Below are 8402 nucleotides of genomic sequence, written 5' to 3' on the forward strand. Positions count from 1 at the left end.
GCTTCATCGTTTCCGTGCGCGGCATCGAAGCCAACTCGGAGAAAATAGCGACCATCAGCGACATGGGGCCGATTCGAAACATAAAGGGAGTTCAGCGCGTCACGGGATGCCTGGCTGCCCTGAGCCGCTTCATCTTGTGCCTCGGTGAACGGGGGCTCCCTCTCTACCGACTCCTGAAGAAGACCGACCACTTCGTGTGGACCGCCGAGGCCCAGGAGGCGCTTGACCGGCTCAAGAACCTCCTGACGAAGGCCCTGATCCTGGTCTCGCCGACCGACGGGGAGCCCCTCCTGCTCTACATCACGGCGACCACCCAGGTGGTTAGCGCGGCTCTAGTGGTGGAGCGAGAAGAGGAGGGACACGCCCCCAAGGTGCAACGCCCAGTGTACTTCGTCAGCGAGGTCTTGTCCGAGTCCAAGGCTCGCTACCCGCAGATCCAGAAGCTCATCTACGCCATCCTCATCATGAAGAGCAAGTTGCGCTACTACTTCACCTCCCATCCCATGACGGTCGTCTCGTCATTTCCTCTCGGTGAAGTGATCCGGAACCAGGATGCCACGGGACAGATCGCAAAGTAGGCACTCGAGCTTATGGACCAGGGCATCACTTATGCCCCCAGGACAGCCATCAAGTCATAGGTACTCGCTGACTTTGTCGTGAAGTGGACAGAGATCCAGACGCCATCAGCGCCAGAGAAGCAGGAGTACTGGACGATGTACTTCGACGGTTTGTTGATGAAGGCTCGCGCCGGAGCAGGTCTAGTCTTCGTCTCTCCTCTCGACATGCGCATGAGGTACATGATCCGCCTCTACTTTCCTGCATCTAACAATGTCGCTGAGTATGAGGCTCTCCTCAACGGGCTTCGCATCGCCATCGAGCTGGGCATCCGGCGGCTGGACATCCGAGGCGACTCTCAGCTAGTCATCGAACAAGTCATGAAGGAGTGGAGCTGCCACGACCCCAAGATGGCGGTGTACTGCAACGAAGTTCGCAAGCTCGAAGACAAGTTCGACGGACTAGGGCTCAACCACGTCGCAAGGCGTTTCAACGAGGCAGCTGACGAACTGGCGAAGGCCGCATCCAGCTGAAAGCCCGTCCCCGATGGCATCTTCGTCAGCGACCAATACAAGCCCTCCATCCGCTACAAGGAGCCGAGAGGGGTCAGCGACACGCCACCTGTCCCGGACTCGGGCACCGACCCGGGAGAGGACAGCAACGCGCCACCTGTCCCGGACTCGGGCGCCGACGCAAGAGGGGTCGGCAACACGCCACCTGTCCTGGACTCGGAGGCCGATCCCCCTAACCCTAAGGTCATGGAGATCGACGCGGACCCAGCAGCAGGGCTCGACCCCCCGCCAGACTGGAGAACCCCATACCTCGACTACCTCATCCGCGAGACGCTCCCGACGAACAAGACGGAGGCGCGCAGGATTGCGCGTCGCGCCAAATCCTTCATCATCATCGACCAGGAGCTCTACAAATAGAGCCACACCGGCATCCTCCAGCGCTGCATCCCGATCGAGCAGGGAAAGGCTTTGATACAGGATATCCACGCCGGGGCCTGCGGCCACCACGCCACGCCAAGAACCCTCGTCGGGAACGCCTTCCAACAAGGCTTCTATTGGCCGACGGCGGTCGCCGATGCCACCCACGTGGTACGCACCTGCGAAGGGTGCCAATTCTTCGCACGCCAAACTCATCTTCCCGCCTAGGCGCTCCAGACCATCCCCATCACATGGCCCTTCGCGGTCTGGGGACTAGAGCTCGTCGAACCTTTTAAGAAGGCGCTCGGGGGCTTCATCCACTTGCTTGTCGCCGTCGACAAGTTCTCAAAGTGGATCGAGGCACAACCGGTGGCGCAAATCAAGTCCGAGCAGGCGGTACATTTCTTCACCGACATCACGGACAATGGCACGCAGTTCACCGGGAAGAAGTTCCTCCAGTTCTACGACGACCACCACATCCGAGTGGATTGGTCGGCCGTGGTGCATCCCCACGCGAACGGGCAGGTTGAGCGGGCCAACGGCATGATACTCCAGGGTCTCAAGCCACGGATCTTCGACCGCCTCAAATAGTTCGGTGGCCGGTGGGTCGCGGAGCTCCCCGCGGTCCTATGGAGTCTAAGGATGACCCCCAGTAGGGCAACCGGCTTCAGCCCGTTCTTCATGGTCTACGGGTCCGAAGCAATCCTCCCAACCGACCTGGAGTATGGGTCGCCAAGGGTCAAGGCGTACGATGAACAAGGGAACTAGGCATCACTCGAGGACGCGCAAGACCAGCTCGACGAAGCACATGATGGGGCCCTGCTGCATTCGGCAAAGTACCAGTAGGCCTTACGATGATACCACAGCCGCAAGGTACGAGGCTGAGCCTTCAACGTCGGCGACCTGGTGTTGCGCCTCGTCCAGGACAACAGAGGTCGGCACAAGCTGACCCCTCCGTGGGAAGGACCCTTCATCATCGCGCAAGTACTGCGGCCATGCACGTACAAGCTAGCGACCCCCGATGGGCAGATCCTCACCAACGCTTGGAACATAGAGCAGCTAAGACACTTCTACCCTTAGTTATTATTTCCAAGTTTGTACATACATACTTTTGTAACTTGTTAATTCACAGAAAAGGGCAGTTTTGAGTCGATTTTGTTCGAGTTTCGTGCCGAACTCAGGGATATCTGACCCTGGCTCTGCCCCAGGGTCGCATATCCCTCGGGGGCTATCAGAGGCTCCGACCCAAGTCACTTGACGTCTTCTCAAAATACCATTTCTTTCCGAACCGACCCTCTTCCTAAACGTTTGGGCGTGAAAAGGAGAGAGTGCACGAACGAAGCTCAGGCAAGACTGATCGGACTGCGAAAAAACCTACGCCCCAGCGGCTACGGTGCCTTCGCTCATCAGCGCTTCTGACGCACCCGACCGCGCTCTAAACTTTCCAAACCCAAAAAACAAGAAAAAGGATCGAAAACATTTTTCGACAAATTAGAGAAAAGGCCTCTGCGGCCATCACAGAAACAAGTTCAAAGTTAACTAACATATTTACATTCTGGGGCATCTAAGCCCGATATAGCTAACTCGTCCCTAGGTCCTCCAGCGGGACGGCCTCATCCTCCAGAAGCTTCGCCAAGGCCTCCGCTGGATTGAGCACCGACGCGTCGATCTCGTCCAGCTCGGCCTCGGAGTAGCCGGAGGCGTACCCCCCGCTCATCCTGGCGAAGTTGATGTCGGAGTAGTGGGAGCCGAAGACGCTGAAGGCCCGCCTCACGCCGATGTGGAGCGCTTCTAGAGCGATCTCGCAGGCCCGCTGGTACATCCCAATGACACAAGCTGCCAACAAACTTGTCCCCTACCCCTAGACCACGCCGAGGCCGTCGCAGACAACGCGGACCGTGTCCCGCAGGTTGCCGTGCTCGGCGCGCTCCGCATCGAGGACCTCCCTCAGCCGGGCGAGTTCGTCTGTGAGGCCCGTCCACAAAAATCTGCCAAGTCAGAAACCATCGCAAAATCACAAAAGCAAAGGGACAGGAAAAGCCTTACCCTCAGATTGAGCCTTTAGCTCACTCTCCCGGTCAAGTCCCTGGGCTACGGCGGTCTGAAGCCACTACACTCGCACGTGGAGCTGACTGACCTCCACCCCGAGCTCGGCCGCTATCTTCTCAGCCTCAGCCTTCCGAATCGCCTCGAAGTCTCACTCCTGCCAAGCCTTCTGCCGTTCACGCCGGATGCGCTCAACGGTTTTTTGAAGGGCCTCATAGTCCCCCTTCAGCCGTGCGAGCTCCTTGGCATCGTGGCGGGCCTTCTCGGCAGCAGTTTGGAACTCCTCGAGATCGAGGGGAGCCTTCTCAATGACGGCCTGGAATTTGTCCTCCGCTCGCCGCGCGTCCTCCCGCGCCGCCTGCTCGCGCCTGCGCAGGTCGGTGATGACCTGCTGAGCGGCGGCAACCTACGCGGTCAGCTCCCCGGTCCACTGCCTCTCCGTGGAGAACCATTCCCAGAGCCCCCGCTCGAGCCGGAGGAAATCAGACTTCCCCCGGCTGCATTCCTGGAAGGCCTACAAAACAAATTATGCTCAGGAAAGGAGAGACGAGAGGAAAACAACCACCAGGGAGAACACCGTACCTGGCCACCGGGGACGACGACACCGTCTAGCTTCCCCATCGCGGAAGACAGGGCAGCACGGACATTTGCAAGCCCACCCTGCACCGCCTGCCACTTAGCCTACTCTCTGGCGTCGTCCAGCATGAATAGGGGTCTCTGCGGGTCCTCACGGGACATCCAGCGCAGGGTAGGCCCACCCCACGCCTTGGGAATGGGATTAACCGGGACAAGGGTGGAGGCCGCTCCGGCTGATCCCGGCGCCGCCGTCCCCAACGCCGTTGCCAGGGCAGGCGCCACCACCCCTGATGCCGTCAGCCTCGTCAACGGCCCCGGCACATGCGCCGCCATTTCTGTTGAAGTCGCCACGGCCGTCGTTGACGTTGACGCGCGTCCCACTCCATCCACCACCGCCACCGTCTCCATCGTGGCTGCCGGAGCGGGCGTTCCCGTTCCCGTTCTCGTTCCCGCTGCCGCCACAGCCTTCGTCGCGGCCGCTGAGGCAGGCGTCCCCGCCTCCATCGTGGCTACCGGGGCAGGCACCCCCGCCTCTGCCGCCGTCGCCGCCTTCATCACGACCGCTGGGGCAGGTACCCCCATCTCCACCACCACCGCTGTCCTCGTCATGGCCGCGGGGGTGGACTTTCCCTCCTCCGTCGCCACTGCCGTCTCCGTCGCGGTCACTGGGGCAGCTGCCCCCATCTCCGCCGTCGCCGTCGGAGCCGCAGGCTCCTCCTCCGCCTCGTCATTGAGGTCTATGACCTCGCCGGCCGGAGGGACCCCAGGGGCAACACCTTGTCCCACAGGGTTAGCCACGGAGGCAGAAGGCGGAGCAGGGGTCGGACGCTACCCCGTGCCTGGCTGCGACGTCCTCCCTCCGATTGCCGCCGCAGAGGCCGCCTCCGCGGTAGGCTCCACAATCTCCCTGTCGACACCGCCGCTCGCCCCCCGCGGGGTTGCGGCCCGCCCCGCGGAGGTGAACGACACCCGTAGCGCCTTCTTCGGCGCCAGCGGCGGGACGAAGTCCCAAGGGGCGGCGCTGTGAAACAACAAAAAACATCATCAAAAATGGCTCGATGCCGGGGAAGGAATAAGATGCGCGAGGAATTTCCACTTACACTCCCTCAGCGCGAGGACGGCGGGCGCGTTTCGCCTCTGAGCTCGACGCCGACCCCGGGGCTTCTGGCAACGGCCGCTTGCCACTATTCCTCTGCTCGCGGGACGCAGGCAGAGGGTCAGGGGTCGGCTCCGTCGACTCCTGAGGCGCACCCCACGCCGACCCCTGGGGCGCGGCCCCAGAGCCTTGCGGGGGCGGGTCCTGGGCAGGCGGTCCGCTCGGCTTGTCCCCCGTGGCTGGTTGGGGGCGCTACTCCCAGATGACGAGCGCGCCCGGCTGGGGGGCCAGAATGAACTCCTCCTCCTCCTCCTCCTCCTCCTCATCTTCCTCCTCATCATCGTCGTCGTCCGACACGACATTGCCCTGCCACCGCCGTTGGAACTCCTTGGTGACCTTCTTTTTCTTCCTCGCCGTCTCTTTGTCCTTGCGCCTCTTCTACTTCTCGGCGAGGAGGCGGTTCTGCTACCGCCGTTCAGCGTCCTCTAGCACCGGCGGGCGCGAGTCCACAACCCTGGACATGTGGCCCTGCAGACATGAAAACTCCGTGTCAGAGCGACGAACCAAGAAACGCAGAAAAAAAGAACGAGAGCGCGAAGTCCTCACCAGCTCGACGAAATTCTTGTCCGGGCGCATCGGAGGATGACCGGGCACTGGGTAATCGGCGTCCTTGTCGTCCAGCGCCTCCCAAACTTGCTGCCGGATCTCGGTGTCGGCAAGCGCGCCCGTCGCAAGGATGGTGCCCTCTGTCGGCGCGCCGGGAACCATCTCAGTGAGCGAGCGAACCCGGAGCATCAGCGGTGCCACCCTCCGAGCGTGGTACGCCCCGATAACTCCGGCCCCGGTCAGGCCTTTTCCCTTCAGGTACTCGATGGCCTGAAGCAAGCTGGTGATCCGCTTCTTCTCCTTCTCCACCGGGCCGTACGACCACAGCTCCGGCGCCGCTTCGATGACGCGGTCGGTGAACGCCGGCAAGGGGGAGTTAGAGTAGTTCTTCACATAGAACCACTGCTGATGCCACCCCTTGTGGGACGCCATGGTCTTCATCGCCATATATTCCTTGGCGCGGTTCTGGCGAAGATGGATGGCAGCGCACCCAATCGGCACCGGGGTCATCCACTGTTGGCTCCCCTTCCTCTCAGTCCTCTAGTACAGGCTGACCACGAAAAAGTACTTCCAGAGCGAGAAGTTGGGCTCGATGCCCAGGAACTCCTCGCACAGCGCGACGAACGCTGCGATGTGTTGGATCCCGTTGGGATTAAGGTGCTGCAGCTTGAGCCCGTAGTAGTGCAGCAGTCCGCGGAAGAAGCGGCTCGGCGGGGTCGCGAACCCCCTCTCGTGGAAGTGGGCGAACGAAACGACGTAGCCGGCGGGCGGACTCGGCACCTCTTCCCTCTCGGGGAATCGCCATTCGCCCCTCTCGGTCCTCTCGCAGAGGAGGCCTTTCCTCATGAGGCCGTCGGCGCGCGAGGTACCGAAGCTTGAGCGCGTCCAGGACTCCATCGCAAAGGGGAGAAGGCGTCGACGACGGAGGGCGAGGAAAGTAGCTGCGCTAGGCAGAGGAAGGCAAACAACGCGCAAGAAGGCAAAGGGTGCGCGAGAAGGCGAAAAGATTTGGGAGCAGTTGCGGGCGGAACCGGCGAGGTAGACCCCCCATCTTATAGGCGGGCGCATGGGAAGCGAAAGGGACGGTCTTGTCGCAGTTAATGCAGCGCCAGGTACGCCCCGTCATGCCCGCTTTTCTCGGAACCCGTGCGCATGATCTGCTGCAGGACAATATCTCTGCCTCCCTCGCTTCATGGGCCAGCACCTTCCGCCACTTCGTCTCCCAGAAAACGCGCGCGCACAATCTCCTCCACGACCGACCCAAGGCCCACCAATCGGTAAAAAAGGGATACGGGGCTGAAAACGCCCCTATGGCCCATTACGGTCCAGGGGTTCGAAGGTTGGCCCACTAAGGGTTCAACAGCCGCCCAAGGATAACCCCGAGCGAGGGGTGAGAAGGGACGGGCCCGCTAGCGGCCATCACCCGGGCGCACGACAGCCTAGGGCGTCCCGACCTCACGTTCTAGTTCGGACTGGCATGAAAGTTCATGGTTTTTCCCCCAAAGAAAGGCAACAAGCCCCCGAATCCGATCGAATGGACTCGGGAACTATATGAACTGGCCGGCCGGAATCTGGGGTACGCCACCAGCTTGGCCCGAGCCGGACCCCCCCCGAACGGGGACCGGGACCCCACTCGAATCGACCCGTTTGCAGCTCAACGAGCACCACGGTTCGTCCGGCGAGGATAGCGTGGCACGGCTCACCCCCTCCGTCTCAACGAACGGACGCTTGAGGGGTAACGTTCAAAAGTTGATCTAGCCTCCCGACCGGTCTCCTGCAACATGCGGGGGCTCGGGGGCTAGCTTCTCAACCAATGACCACGCGAATGGTCACGATTTGAGGTCTCCAGGCGGAAGGTGCCCTATGGAACAATAAGAAATCCTCCCGCGCCAAGTCGCCCACAGGACACCTCGCCTGATCAACCTCCCCGGCCAAGCTGAGCAAACAACAGTCCTTATCCCTAATTAACTGCAGCTTGAGTGATGAGCAAAGATCCCCGATGAATGATGAAAGCAGCCTCTGGAGGAGCATCCTTGCTCCACCACAGGCTCGGGGGCTACTGTTGGGGGGAAATATTAACAACCTCCTAATGCCCCTTAAAACAACAATCATGAAGGCCCAGGCCCACCTGCGGTAATGATGATTGCCGCCGGCCCAGCATGGGCAGGGAACATCCCGCTCCGTCTCGCCCGACCCAAGGTCCTATGTGGGACACTCCCGACCCCTCGATGGCGAAACTCTGCCTCGCCCAACCCACAGTCCCAGGGTCGAATGCACCCGACCCCTCACTGCAAGGTTCCGCCTCGCCCGACCCCGGGCGTAGGAGGTCGGACTCATCCGGGCCCACAAGGCAAGGGTCCACCTCGGGCGCAGATTGGCAGACAAGGACGCGGATCTCGTGGGCCCCTCACCGATCTTGCCATAAATGCGCCGCGGCTCTGGCGCACAGAAAGGCGCCCGCGCCCCTCGACGTGACCGCCACAAGTACCCGGGCAGAACACTGTAGCCACGACCTCACAGGCTAGAGTTGTGGCGTCTCGCCCCCCCCGGGGTCGGGCCCGCTTACACCTGGCAGCTCTCTAGAATATCAAGAA

The sequence above is a fragment of the Setaria italica genome, chromosome IV, assembly GCF_000263155.2.
Source record: "Setaria italica strain Yugu1 chromosome IV, Setaria_italica_v2.0, whole genome shotgun sequence".
NCBI classification, from domain to species: domain Eukaryota; kingdom Viridiplantae; phylum Streptophyta; class Magnoliopsida; order Poales; family Poaceae; genus Setaria; species Setaria italica.